The sequence below is a fragment of the Sarcophilus harrisii genome, chromosome 5 (genome assembly GCF_902635505.1).
Source record: "Sarcophilus harrisii chromosome 5, mSarHar1.11, whole genome shotgun sequence".
Lineage (NCBI taxonomy): Eukaryota > Metazoa > Chordata > Mammalia > Dasyuromorphia > Dasyuridae > Sarcophilus > Sarcophilus harrisii.
In genome coordinates this window covers 69,161,617-69,177,130 of record NC_045430.1, presented here as the reverse complement: position 1 = coordinate 69,177,130, position 15,514 = coordinate 69,161,617, and the positions used below count along the sequence as shown (strand labels likewise).

Below are 15,514 nucleotides of genomic sequence, written 5' to 3'. Positions count from 1 at the left end.
TACCTATGCATATTCTTTATCTATAAAATAATGCAATTGAATTATTTGGTTTCTAAGGTTCTTTCCAATTATAACTCCTTGATTCTACCATACACCAAGCTTTGTAGTAAGAGCCAAAGTGAGTCAAATATATTTTTTATGTGTAGCAGCACAGTTTTTAGCCAAAGGAAATGTTACAGAGGACCAAAATATCTCTCTGTTGATGGCAAAACTTAATTAATTTTTCGTAGGAGGAGAATAAATGTAATCTTAATGAAGAGTTAAGCTGCAGTATAGCAACTCATTTTAGTAAATTTTAAACTATTTATAAGATAGAAATTTCTGAGATGCTCTATTTCCCCACTCATAATCCCAAATGGATTTTGGTGTACCAAGACATACAAAGATGTATTAGACACGCATGAGTGGTAGCCTAAGTCAAACCTTGACTGCCATACTTGGGTTGTGATGGTGGATGGTGCTTGTGGGTCAGTGGGGCTGTGTACACCTGATTCTTTTGTAAATGAGGTTATTATGTTCATCTATCCCACAGGGCTTTTCTGATAAATGACTAATTCATGATGGCAGAAGGCATTAAAAATGTAGAATGCTTAGTAATAAAGAGATTGCTTGAACAAACTCCTATTATCTTGAACAAACCCCGAGGCAAGAGGATATTCTTTAATGGCTGCTGAAAGATATCCCTTTGAAACAGACTCACAAATAACCATCATATACCATAATTTCTTTTAAAACACCTAATAAATGCCACATCTATTTTTCCCCAAAAAAGATCATTTTCACATTTTTGAAGGAAACATGGGAATTATATCTTTCAAAAGCCTGAGCATTTATTCAATAGCTTCAATATATCAAGTATGAAAACAAATAAGGAAGAAACAAACATTTATTAAGCACTTACTATGTGCTAGATACTGGGATAAGCACTTTACAAATATTATCTCTTACAAAAATTATACTCTTACAGTAGGATGGCTTTTAGAATAACCCCAGCATTCTGGGGAAAGAAAAAGAGAAGGCTTTTTTTCAAAGCTGTATTCTAGATTCAGGGTTTTTAATCTTCATGTGTGGGTATACTTCAAAGAATCTATGGACTTGAATGGAAAATAATTACATTTTTATTTTCACTAACTTTGGATATTGCGTTATATGCACTCAGAAACATTATTCTAAAAAGTGGTTCATAGGCTTAACATATCACAAAGGGATCCATATCATTTAAGGGAGAAAAAAAAAAGGTTAAGATTACCTTAAGTGGTATGAGTGGCCATGTCTATCCTGTTTCTGGGTCTTGAAAGTGGCAAACTATTGGAAAGAGAAGATCCAGGTGGCTGACAATGGTTTCCTCCACTTGTAAATTGAACCTATTTTTATGTAATACTATAAAATTTGTGAGACAGGATGACATAGTGAATAAAAGACAACCATTTAATTCAGAAACACAGATTTAAACCTTCCCTCTGATATATGTTTTTTTTTTCCTTTTTTTTTTTTTATTATAATAACTTCTTATTGACAGAACCCATGCCAGGATAATTTTTTACAACATTATCCCTTGCACTCACTTCTGTTCCGATTTTTCCCCTCCCTCCCTCCACCCCCTCCCCCAGATGCCAAGAAGTTTTATACATGTTAAATAGGTTACAGTATATATTAGATACAATATATGTGTGCAGAACCAAACTATTTTCTTGTTGCACGGGGAGAATTGGATTCAGAAGGTATAAATAACTCCGGAAGGAGAACAAAAATGCAAACAGTTTACATTCAATTCCTAGTGTTCTTTCTTTGGGTGTGGCTGCTTCTGTCCATCATTGATCAATTGAAACTGAGTTAGGCCTCTTTGTCAAAGAAATCCACTTCCATCAGAGTACATCTTCATACAGTATCATTGTTGAGGTATATAATGATCTCCTGGTTCTGCTCATTTCACTCAGCATCAGTTCATGTAATTCTCTCCAAGCCTCTCTGTATTCATCCTGCTGGTCATTTCTTACAGAACAGTAATATTCCATAACATTCATATACCACAATTTACCCAACCATTCTCCAACTGATGGGCATCCATTCATTTTCCAGTTTTTAGCCACTACAAACAGGGCTGCCACAAACATTTTGGCACATACAGGTCCCTTTCCCTTCTTTAGCTGATATATATGTTACTTATTGGACTACAAGCCAATTATTTAATCTCTCAGGGCCCCTAGAGAGGGTTCAAGAGAGTTGATCTCAGGACCATTTTGCACTCTTAAAAATTACTGAAAACTAAAGAATTTTTGCTTATATGGATTACATTTTCTGATATCTATTATGTTAGTAATTAAATTTGATAAAATTTTCAATTATTTATTTATTTACTAAATATAACAATAATAAATTCCTCACATATTAGCACAAATATTTTATGAGAAATAACTATATTAACCCAAAAAAAAAATTAGCAAGTATATCATTATTTCATTCTGCAGATCTCTTTAATATCTGACTTTGTAGGAGACAGCTATATTCTCCTATCTGCTTCTGCATTCAATCTGTTGCAATATGTAGTTGTAGATGAAAAAAATAGCCATCTGGCACAGTGAATAGAATACTGGCCTGGAGTCAGGAAGATATGAGTCCAAACCAGGGTGCAGATAACTCACTATATAACTGCTGCTATAAAACTATAAATTATATATGCTTTAATGGAAGGAGTTTCCAAACAAGAATTTTCCTATTCTGATGAAATTATAAATCTGAACCAAAAGACAATAGAAAAAATTTTAGACAACTGTTTCCATTGTCATTTATTTTTTAGTGTGATTTTTGTATAATAGACTTCCTCTAATATTACATCAGATCTGATTAATCACAGATGTGAATATTGCTTTCATTCATGCTGATTGCAACCTTTTAGCAACCATTTTATTCTGGTAATTTAGAGGATATTGTAATGTCCAGGTTTTTTTTATTGAAGATCCAAGATCTAATAGCTGATCACCATTGGGCCCAGTGATTTGTTGTCAACTTCATTTTTTTTTTTCTTTCTTTTCTTCCTTTAAGTAGACTTCAATCATATTGAAAGCAAGGACCATGTCTTATATGTCAGTATCCTAAACTGGCGTCTGGAACAGTATGAGACACATAGTAGGAATTCAATAAATGGCGGATTAAGAGTAATGATATGGCAATCCAATTCTTTCATTAAAGTGACATGTCACTGGAATATATGATATATGTCACTGAAATTTTTTTCACCAAACCTTAATATAGCAGAGATGAATTAGGCTGATAAATTAATAAACCAAAATTTTTTTAAAGAAAAAAAATTATTTTCTACTAAAGACTTTGTTTTCAGTCACAGGGAGAACTTTGAATCTCCAAAATAGGGAGACAAAATTAAGTATTTGTTTGCAACTATATGCACAGAAGGAGAGGTTTTTATTGGCCCCAATCCTAGTCTCCTTTTATCCACTACCTGCCAAACTCAACAGGACAGAAATGCAGTGAATTTCTTTTTGAGGGATACTTTTTCAAATGGAAGCTCCATTAATTCTATTTCAAAAATAAAAGCTTAGAATCTGGAGAATTATTAATAAAGGTCTATAAGAATATACTGAACTGCTTACTCTCTTAATGCCTCTGTATCCTTATAGGGAGGTGGGGAGGTAAGAAGATGAACCTCCAAGATATTCTTATGCCCGATGTCAAAACCATAGAAAGTAATCTTTCTCCCTTCAAGTTTATTTAATAGCATTTTCTAGAACTATCTTTTGTCCTTGTTACAGGCTACTTTATCATATTTATTCATATATATAATAGATTGTGTCCCTCCATTGGTCTGGAAGTTTAGGAGGGCAGAGTCTGGGTTATTTTTTTTCTTTTTCTTGAGTATTTGGATAGTGCCTGAAACATAATGAGGGTTATTAGACATTTATTATGGGCTGAGTATTGCTCTAAATGCTTTACAAATATTATCTCATAGAAAGTGCTAAATAACTTTGTTAAATTCTAGAATAGGTAAGTAAAGAGATGAAAATTAGTCTTTCTTTTCCTTAGTAAAAATATTGTTAGAATAATATTGTACAATTAGCATATAATAACTAACATGGCAATTCGCAATATTTGAAAGCTGGCAGAAGCAAAGACAAGTGGTTGCTTTTTAGTTCCTGTTTACTTCTTTAGGGCATCTATTTGGCACAGGTATATGACTGACTCATTGCAAACGATAACTGCAAAAGACCTGACTACCCCTGACCTAGTATAACCCTGCACATGATTAGGGACCAAATACTGTGAATATTTTTTTGATGGTGATGATTTCTCTACTCAGCTTCCATGGCATATTCTGGGATACTTGAAGATTTTTCTCCCTTTCAATCTGATTTCTATAGAAGATGAACAAAGCATTAAGATCCTAAATTTTCCTATCAGATTAACTGAATGTGAAATGGATTCAGTTTAGGTAGCTTAGTATACACTGGTTGGGTTCCTTAATTTGAAGTTTATGAAGTTTTTTTTTTAATATTTATAACTATTTCAATAGATTTTATTTTCCTTGTAATTTTCTGTATTTTATGTTAATGCTCTTAAAAATATTTTCCTGAAGAAGTATTGAACTGAACCAGCTATACCCAGTGAAAGAACTCTGGGAGATGACTAAGAACCATTACATTGAATTCCCAATCCCTATATTTTTGCCTGCCTGCATTTTGGACTTCCTTCACAGGCTAATTATACAATATTTCAGCGTCTGATTCTTTTTGTACAGCAAAATAACGGTTTGGTCATGTATACTTATTTTGTATTTAATTTATACTTTAATATATTTAACATGTATTGGTCATCCTGCCATCTGGGGGAGGGAATGGGGGTAAGGAGAGGAAAAATTGGAACAAAAAATTTGGCAATTGTCAATGCTGTAAAATTACCCATGCATATAACTTGTAAATAAAAACCTATTTAAAAATATATTTTTTCCTGAGAGGGGAAACATAGGTTTCATCAGATTGCCAAAGGGGTCTGTGAAGGTAAAAAAAAAAGTTATGAATCCTTGTTCCTGAAGAAAGATATCTGTTTTGGAGTATGAAGACCTGGGTTTAAGAACTGGCTCTGTCATCTCTGTAATATTGTACAAATCACTTCCTCTTCTATAAAATTTAGATAATACTTCACTACCTAAAACAGGCATAATTCACCAACACAGTGTCTCCAATGCATATATCAAAAATATTCAAGAATTCTTGAAATATATAATAACAAATAACTTTTCAATGACCCTTTTATTATTAATATCAAGTAGGGCATCAAGGAAAAAAGTATATGTTCAACAGGTAACATTTGCTACTACTTTGAAGGATGTCTAATTTAGAGTTTAAATGAAAAGGGATTTCCCATAATTAGGTTGTTTAGATGTTTCTGTGAATAATGTGCTAATTATATAATCCCCAAACACTGCAGAACTTCCCAAATTGGATCCAGAATGATTCCTAAGGAATTCAGCCCAACGATTCACATAGGAAAAATCAAGTGGATCATTAATGCCTGCTGTCCAGGGGACCGTATACAATGTTCTTTAAGGTGTTCCAAACTATATAATAAATGCCTTCAATTCCAAATAGTAGGTATTGAGAAAGAAGAGACATAATAAGAATGAAGTTAGGTTAGTATATAATCAAAGAAATGGCTGAAAAGATTGAGTAAATCATGCATATAACAAAGGTTTAAAAAATTGATAGCTGTCATTTTATCCATGTAACTAAAAAGACTTGGAGTCATAAAAATATGAAGTTGATGGAGGGTAAGTATACTCTTGGGTGTTCCTAAAGCAATAGCTGCCACACTAGGTTTATGACTCTGCCTTGTAAAAATATATATATATATATAGAAAAATGATGTTGTCAATTAACTAATTGACCAGCAAGGAAAGGATGGTATGCATATATATTTTTTTTCTTTTTTTTACCAGAGGACACAATTACAAGCCAAGTGGTTATGTCACAGAATACCTAGAAAATATGTTCTGACTTTTCTAAATGTTAAATACGTCCACTGCTCATCAGAGGGCCCTTGTATATGAACTTTTAGACAACTCATCCTACTGTTCCAAGCTTTTTAGGATTTTGTGGTGCCCCACTGGTCTTGATCCAGTAGTGATGAAGGGGGATGGAAAAAGAAAAGGGGAAAACTCCAAAATTTTAAAATCATGGAAATCTCAATATGTTTCTTCAAGTAGTTTCACTCCTCCTGAATTTCAAATATCTTTTCTTGGTCAATTAGCTTCATTCAAAAGATTGACTTGAATTGACATGAATTTATTAAAACACTATATAGTGACCATCTTTACATGTAATTGGAAAAATAATATACTGTTAAAATAAAATTTTAAAAAACTCAGTAGGGTAAGGACTTGCCTGACCAAATAGATGTTTATAAATGCCCAATAACCAATATGCTGAAAAAAATGAAGATAGAGAACACAATTGAGCAAAAACAAAAAACAAAGCTCCACAATATAATGAATTGTAAAAGAGTTAACACATAAAAAGTGGTTTAAAAAAAAACCCAACATTGGGGGCAGCTAGGTGATGCAGTGCATAGAGCACTGGCCCTGAAGACAGGAGAACCTGAATTCAAATGTGATCTCAGACACTTAACACTTCTTGACTGTGTGACCCAGGGTAAGTCACTTAACCCCAATTGCCTTAACTTAAAAAAAAAAAAAAAAAACTACCTTGCCCAATCAATCCCTCAAACTTCTTCCTTACCAATAGTTGGAAGAGGAATAAAAGAGGGAAGGGACTGCATATTTACATTTCATTGGGATTGCCTCTGCAAATAAGAAGAAACAGGGGGAAGTTTTAATGTTGGGATCAGTCTCCTATTGTGATCTCATCATCAATTGAGGTCTCATAGCAACCCAAGTTTGTTTCCTAGTATTCTGCTTGTCCTTCATTACTCCCTAGTCATTGAATGTTTTTCATACCTTCTCTTGTGCAGGTTCTTTCCTTCCCTATTGAACCTCTTCAGAATTGTTCCAACTCTTTTGTTGCTGTTGCACTCTGCTTTGGTTCCATTAGCAATAGCAGACTCAGTGATAAAAAACAAAATGGCTCTATAGTCATCTTTCTGTAGAAAATAAGGAAAGAAAGTGGCCTAAAATAAGTTTCTTCAAAGATGTAACCTGGGAACTTTGGGAAATGTATGATTATATGCTTTCTATTTTTCCCATTATTCTTTTGATCCATTTTTTTTCCAGTCAGCTTCTGGGAGGTATTAAAAATACTTGTTACTCATCTACTGGTCATCCTGCCATCTGGGGGGGTGGGGGTGTAAGAGGTGAAAAATTGGAACAAGAGGTTTGGCAATTGTTAATGCTGTAAAGTTACCCATGTATATATCCTGTAAATAAAAGGCTATTAAATTAAAAAAAAAAAAATACTTGTTACTTACATGTGCTCAGTCCCTGGATTCTGTTTTTGAGGAAAGGGAAATTGAGAGTTACGTTTATCTGGTAAAATTCAAATAGGCAGCTTTAGGTTGGCTCTGAACAAAGCATCATTGTCTTTTTTTTTTTTTTTTTTTTACCAGTTCTGGTCTGAGCTGTGTGTGGGCTCTAGAGCCTATAAGCCATGACTTCAGAAGGCCTTAGATGGAGGTGTTGTGAGAGTCAAATAAAATGATGGATGTGAAGTACTTTGCATACCTTCAAGTACTATATAAATGCCAGACAGTAGTAGTAGTAGCAGGGGTGGTGGGAGGAGAAGGAGGAAAAGGAAGAGGAGGAGGAGGAAGAGAAAAAGAAGGAGGAGTAATAGTGGTAGTGACAACTGCAGGAATAATAGTAGTAGTAAGTCACCATGCTTCCAGTATGATGATTACTTCCTTCCCTGAACCTTCTGCTGTCCTTTTGCTGAACTCAAGCAATGTTTAATAGAGCAATACAGGAATGTGCTGGTAAATATTTAATAACTGGTCTGGAGGAAGGGAAGCATACACATATAATTTTAAGTTTAATCATCTACATTACTAATGCTATCATAAGTCTAGACATTCAACAAAATATTAAACTGAGCCCTGATTTGTAGTGATTAGCATTTTCTGAGGTGTAAATGCTCTCACACTGAAAATTTAACAATCAGCTGGTGGGGAAATAAAATTGGGGGGAGGATAGAGAAAACAGGGATATTTTAATGTCAACTCAGTAAATACCCTTTATAAAAAGCAAATTAAATCTGATTAATATTAACTGATAATCACTAGAAGGAAACAAACTACTGGGAGGCTTTTATTAGAAAACCAAACCCCAGGCTCTGAGAGTCCTTTAGACTCTCAGCCTGCCAGTCAGAGTGGGGTTTAGGACAGTAGCCCCAGAGTATGGGCTATAATAGGGGAAAAAAAAAGATTCTACTTGTATGTTTTCCTTATATTATTTCTAATATGGTTAACTTCCTACTGAATTTTCCTTTTCTTGAAAAAAATTTTTTTTCTCTTTTACCCTAAACACAACTATCTGTTTATTGGTCACATTGCTGTCTTTGATAACTACTAGAAGAGAAGCTTCCAGATAATTCAATAGGACTTTGCTAATAAATCTCTCAGAACTGTAAGATTTGGTTTTTTCAAATGACCATGCACTTCGTGCTTACCAGACCAGTTGTTTCTATTCAGTTTCCTTCTGATTAAACTTTCATGCATGGTTCATTATGCATGTGCAAACAAATGAGAGAATGGCAGGCCAATCCTTTGTTCCTGGTTTTTTTCATGTATTTAATATGTAAATGAAAATATGTTGGGAATGAGTATTCTGGATAAGAGATTAACCTAATCTAAACTCAAAACTCAAAAAAACTAAACCTAAACTCAAAACATGTTTTTATGATGTAGACCATCCAGAATAATTCAAGGCACTTTCACTTCCCTTTAACCAGTTTTAGTGGCCTGTGTCAGACATAGGAGACTTAGTTACAATCTTAGATCTGGTGGATAGAGAACCAGCCCTGAAGTCAGGAGGACTTGAATTTAAATCTGGCCTCAGACACTTAACACTTTCTGGCTGTATGACCCTGAGCAAGTCATTTAACCCCAATTGCCTCAGGGGAGAATAAAAAAGCAATTTTAGCTCTGCCACAAAATAGTTCTATGACTTTGAGGGAACAGTTTTAACTCTTTCTGCCTTTTCTCATATGTAAAATTTAGGAGGTTGTCATTTTTCTGAATGAAAGAACTAGATGGGTGGAAATGCACCAATGATTAAGACAGTTACTGGGTTAGAGGGAAATCTCCTTCCTATAGAAAGATATGTAGATTCTAGATAAGAATATGAATAAGGGTAATTCAGAGGCCTGACATTGCAGTAGTGGTATAGTAAACAGAGTAAAGGGCCTGGAGTCAGGAAGACTCCAATTTAAATCTGTTCTCATATAGTTATCAACTATGTGACCCTGAACAAGTCACCTAACTCTATTTTCCTAAATTTCCTCATCTGTAAAATGAGCTGAAGAAAGAAATGGTAAAGCACTCCAGTGCTTGCCAAGTTAAACTCCAAATGGTGTCATGAAGAGTCATTCTCGACTAAAACAACTGAACAACAACGTATGTGAAATTTAGTGGGTGGTCCTATTTCTTTGGATGGGATGACAAAGTGAATGGAAATGAACCAAAAAATAGGAATATTAGTAGGACTGAGGGTGACCGCCATCTTGGGGAAAGATACGTCGGTTCCAGATAAAGATCTGAGTAAGTTAATATGGCTATTTTTGTCTGTCCTTCATTCTCTAAGAGGACCATAAATCAGGGAGGTGATGCCATGACATGGAAGTGAGAGCGGGCCGAGCAGTCCCTTGTCTCATTTTTTCCTCCAGAGTGAATTGAGTCCAGTGGCAAGATGTAGATCAGGATGACTAGAGGTGACCCTGCATGCAGTGGGAAACCTTGGCCTTTTAAAGTTAAGGTCTTTAACAGAACTCAGTTTGATTGAGGCAATACCCATTCAGTGATTAAGGGTAGGTAGGAATTGGGGCAAAGAAAGCCCTTTTTTGCCTAGTTTAGAAAAAAAAATGACCTAATGAGAGACAGAGTGATTTGGGTTTAAGGCATGGTCCTGAATGGGACTGATTGGATGAAGTGTTTCTCAGTATTGAGTCACATGATCCCCGTTTCCAATACTGGGACCTTGGGGAGGTCATTTGATCTCCGAAGGAATGAACTTTGAAGCTGGAGATACAGGAAGTTGAAGGAAGTGACAAGACCTGTAGGAGGCAGCCAGCATTAGTGACCACTGGTCAAGGATGGTTACATCCTTTTAGTCTATCCAATTGAGAAGGCTTGAGTCTTTTGCTTTTAAACCCTGGACAAGCCGGAAGCAGGTCAGGTTCCAGGAGCACATGGTGGAGTTGGGATGGCTCCTAAGTGTGTGTCTGGGCTTCTCTCTGTTGAGGTCAGGAACCAAATGTTGAGGTGTAGACCACATGTTGAGGTCTAGATTTGCAGTACCTAAATGAAATTAGGGTTTAGTTAAGGTCTAGTGGCAGGTTTGGGGTACAGGGAGTCAAACAGAGTTCCCCTGCAGCCCCCTTGGATTCGGCGCAAGGATACGCGGTATTTGAGGTCAAGTAGCAGCAGGGAATTCCCAATAAAAGCATTTATTAGCCCAGAGAGCTAGATTAATAAAAGAGGTTTATTACTGAGTTTAGAAGTAGGAGATAGGTGAAGGTAGAGATAAGGAGGGCACTGGACAGAGGGTCCAGTGGACAGAGGGTCCTCACATGGCTGCCATGTTTGGAATCTCTGCAAAGAGGGGTTCCCAGTGTGGTCCTTTTAAGTCGGAGACTTAGCTCGAGGGGCTTTGGGGTGTAGCCCCAAAGTTGACTCAGATCCGGGTGGGGCTGGGACAGGTCCCGACCTTCTATTGGAATTCAAAGGGACCAGGATTTGTGAGTCAAAGGGTAATTTACATTAGCTAGGGGGGTTGGGAATCAAAGATTGGAATCTTTCCCGCATCATCTCTGCAGGGATTAAATAAAAGCTTTCTCTTTGTACCTGATGAAGGGAGTCTTGCTCTTAACCTGTCCCACATAGTCCTTAAGAAAAAAACACAACCAGCATGCCTCAATATACCTTGGGAGTTTCCAGCAATCACACTGAGTGGGATCCCTACTCAAAAATGACTATTGGGAGATCACTCATAGAAAGCAGAAAATTTATTAGACTCTCAAGAAGCGAGCTGTCCCATCTGTGAGAGAAAAATGCTCACAGCAGGAGGGCCGCTCCCCTGAGAGTGCTCGCAGTTTTTATACATTTCAGACAAAGAACCCCCCCCCCAAATCCTACCCTCTATATGTTACTATTGGCTACATAAGTCTTTATTCCCTTATTTGGCTAGTAGAATGCAGTAAAAGAGATAAGGAATATCCTTCAGCCACATACTTTTAATTCCTTTTTTGGACAATGGAATGTAGTCCAGACCTTATCTAACATTATGTGACTCCGGAGAAGCTGAAACTGAGGCCTCAAGGCTTCAGCTAATTTAACAGTTACTGATCAATATGTGCTTGAGCGGTAAGTTCTTCACCTTTCCCACACAACACACACATAAAAACAAATAAAATATATGCTTCTTTGGGCAAGGCACCTGCAGGTAAGGATATGATATTATATGTTGACAGAAGGTAGAAGAAGGAGGGAAGGAAGGAAAGAAGGAAGGAAAAAAGGAAGGAAGGAAGGAAAGAAGTTATGAAGGAAGGAAGGAAAGGAGAAAGGAAAAAAGGAAGGAAGAAAGGAAGGAAGGAAGGAAAAAAGGAACGAAGGAAAGAAGTTATGAAGGAAGGAAGGAAGAAAAAAAGGAAGGAAGGAAGGAAAGAAGGAAAGAAGGAAGGAGGGAGGGAAGAAAGGAGGGAAGAAGGGAAAGAAGGGAGGAAGGGAAAGAAGGAAGAAAAAATGAGCCATGTTCCAGTTGGAAATGCTCCCCAGTGGAGCAGTTCTACTCACAAAGATTGTTCTTTGTCCTTTCTTGAAGAGGACCATAACATGGAAGTGAGTTGGATTTAAGTGAGGATGGCCATATGTGCAAAGTTACCAGTTTCACTTTCTCCTCCAGAGCCAACTGGGTCCAGTGGCAAGATAAGCTGAGGAAGCTGGGTTAGGAACCCAAAACGTCTTGGGAAAATCTAAGGGCAAGGAAGTTTAAAAAGAAACAGAAATTTGAGGTCCAGAGAAAAGATTTCAAGCTGGTGTGGACTGCATGGAATCAGGAGGACTACTATCAAGAGTGTTGACTCCTAGACATCTGATTGGGACAACAAGAGGTAAAGTAACCTGCCCAGTAACTAGCATTATAATAATTGTTAACCTTTATATAGTGTCTAAGCACTTTACAAATGTTACCTAATTTGACCCTTACAACAACTCTGGGAGATAATATTCCCATTTTACGGATGAGGAAACTGAGACAAACAACAAGCAATTTTCAGGTCAGTAAGTGTTTCAGGTCAAATATGAACTCAGGTCTTTCTTATTCCAATCCTTGCACTCTATCCACTGTACCACCTAGCTACTTTTATCATAGGATTAAGTAGGACCAGAATTAAGACTAGGATCACCCAGTAAGTACATGTTAGAAACAAGACAAATCAAAATTTTCCTGACTTCAAGCATCCCCTGCTCTCCACTATTCCATGTGACACCTCATAATGCTCATAGAATAGTGGAATAAGAGCCACATATGGAGTCAGAAAACTTGAGGTCCTTCTATCACTTGACCACTTGAGCAAGTCATTTAACTAATTCTCTGGATCTCAGTTTCCTTACCTGTAAAATGAAGGGGTAGACTGAATGGACACTAAGATTCCTACAAGCTAATACATTGTTAATTTTCAATGAGTACTAAAAAAGCCAGTGAAGTGATTCTGAATATTAAGAACTCTACATGATTCTCCAGCTTTTCAGAAATCAGATAGGATGAAGAAAAATAAAAATCACATGTTCTGAGTATATGAAACATCTCTCTTCCTAGGCTTTCTTTGTCTTCTGGACCAGTCCTACACCCCTCTTGCATATCTAAACATCTGAAACTCCCTCTAAGAAATATTTATCTTGAACTTCAGCAAGTGTCAATAATAACCTGAAACTATAAAGTCTCTAAGGATATCTGATGGTGTTGAATTTCCATTCCCCAGCAATACAATGGGAGATTCAGGTTACTTGCAGGAATGAATTGAGTTGCTCTATAGTGACTTTCACTTTCTGCTGATTAGCAAAAAGTGGCTATTTTCATTATCAGAATTTGGTGCATGGATTACTTTATATTAAAAGCAGAAAAAGAAAATAAAAACTGCTTGAGTGTATAGCCTCTTCTGAGGGTGAATGAATCATTCCCTACTCACACTAGGACATAATTTATCACAATTAATAAAGTGGTGAGCTGCCTAAATAGAAAACTGATTAGCAGATGCTATTTTTATAGTTCTGACATAGCTTATTACTGTTGGCTCATTTTTGTTTGATAGTTCAGAGCTCCTACTAATATGACACTTGACTTTTCTCTGCCATTGCCCTAGGGATTCAATTCAGGTCAATTCAACAAGTATATGCAATGTACTTTATTAGAGTGGGCAATACAAGGATGAAAAACAAAACATAAATTCTATACCCCAGGACTGTAGCCTTGTTTAGGATAAGAACTATACACAAACAATTATGACAGAAGCTATAATATGATAAACACAGAATAACATAACAAGGCCAGAGTTGTAAGGAGAGTGTAGGAGACATTTTGGACCCTAACTCTGAGCTCTTGACTAGCCCCTGAAAATTGCTAACATATGCTTTTTCTAAAATCACTGATATAAGTATGTTTGAACTTGTTAAGGACACAGGAGGAACACTTCCCAAGTAACTGTCCCTCAAATCCAGGCAATGTTTTCAGTAGATTCTGTGGCTAGGATACTATCTAAAAAAATACTATTTCTAATAATCTCTGCAGTTTTTTTTAAAGCAATTTTAGTATTCCTAACTATAGCTTAGAGCCATATTTATAGTATATAAGCATTCTTCCCTCTAACTTTAGTTGCCAATTAATTAGTTACCCATGCTACTTGGCTCACCTTGTTTTTTGGGAAATAAAGCTTTGACTTAAAGAGAATCCTGTGAGTATTCTTACTGACTTTGAACCAAACACTCTCCCGGAGCAGAAGGGAAACTGAGGCACACAAAAATATCATGGCACCAAAATTGTTTGATAAGGGCAATTGGATGCCGTAGTGGATTGAGTGCTGGGCCTCAAATCAGAAAGACATCTTCCTGAGTTCAGATACTTACAGCCTTTGTGATCTTGGGAAAATCATTTAACTAAGTTTGCCTCAGTTTCCTCATCCATAAAATGAGCTGGAGAAGGAAATGGCAAATCACTCCAATATCTTTGCCTAAAAAAACCCAGAATTGATCATCACATTGTATTATTGTTGAAGTAAATAATGATCTCCTGGTCCTGCTCATTTCACTCAGCATCGTTCATGTGAGTCTCTCCAGGCGTTTCTGAAATCATCCTGTTGTTCATTTCTTACAGAACAATGATATTCCATAACATGCATATATCATAATTTATTCAACCATTCTCCAATTGATGGGCATCCACTCAGTTTCCAGTTTCTAGCCACTACAAAAAGGGCTGCCACAAACATTTTGGCACATACAGATTCCTTTCCCTTCTTTAAGATCCCTTTGGGATATAAGCCCAGTAGTGCTGGATCAAAGGGTATGAACAGTTTGATAACTTTTTGGGCATAGTTCCAAATCGCTCTCCAGAATGGCTGAATATATTCACAATTCCACCAACAATGTATCAGTGTCCCAGTTTTCCCACAACCCCTCCAACATTCAGCATTATCTCTTTTCCTGTCATCCTAGCAATCTGAGAGGTATGTAGTGGTATCTCAGAGTTGTTAGTGTGCTGAATCTTGAGACAGGAAGATTTGAGTTCAAATGCAGTCTCAGATGTGTTCTAGCTGTGTGACTCTGAACAAGTCAGCCTGCCTCAGGTTCTTCATTGTAAAGTGGGGATGATAATAATAGCATTTATGTCACACTCAGTGAATAAACATTTATTGAATGCCTACTACATTCCAGGCACTGTGCTAAGCACTAGGGATATGAAAAGAGGAAAAATACAGAACATGCTCTCAAGAAGATTACAGTCTAATGGAGGAGACAGCAACAAATATGTTTGAAGAAGTTGTACATAGGATCAATAGAAAAAGAAAAAGAAAACATTGCCATGTGCAGAGCAGAACATGAGAAGATTTAAAATATGAAACAATAAATTTCCATTTCAAGAAAGCCTAAATAAAAAATACTATATATTGTGTTCAGAGATGTCTGTGTTTTCTTTGCTTCCTTGTAGGGTTTCTTTTGTTTTCTGCTATTTACTTTTTTACTTTATTCTTTTTATTTTTTTTTTTTTGAGCTTTCTTCCTCCTGCCCACTTTCCTCAAGGTTACAATAAATGTGGGTATGTTTTTATACACACACACACACACAC

General features: G+C 36.3%; 1 long non-coding RNA gene across 1 annotated transcript; it reads left to right on the top strand.

Moving 5' to 3' along the window:
* The first annotated feature begins 11,475 nt into the window (after window positions 1–11,475).
* LOC116419429 lies at window positions 11,476–15,293 on the top strand. The gene is made up of 3 exons (XR_004229740.1): window positions 11,476–11,538; window positions 12,077–12,284; window positions 15,103–15,293. It is a non-coding gene; the product is annotated as an uncharacterized LOC116419429 (long non-coding RNA).
* Window positions 15,294–15,514: the final 221 nt, after the last annotated feature.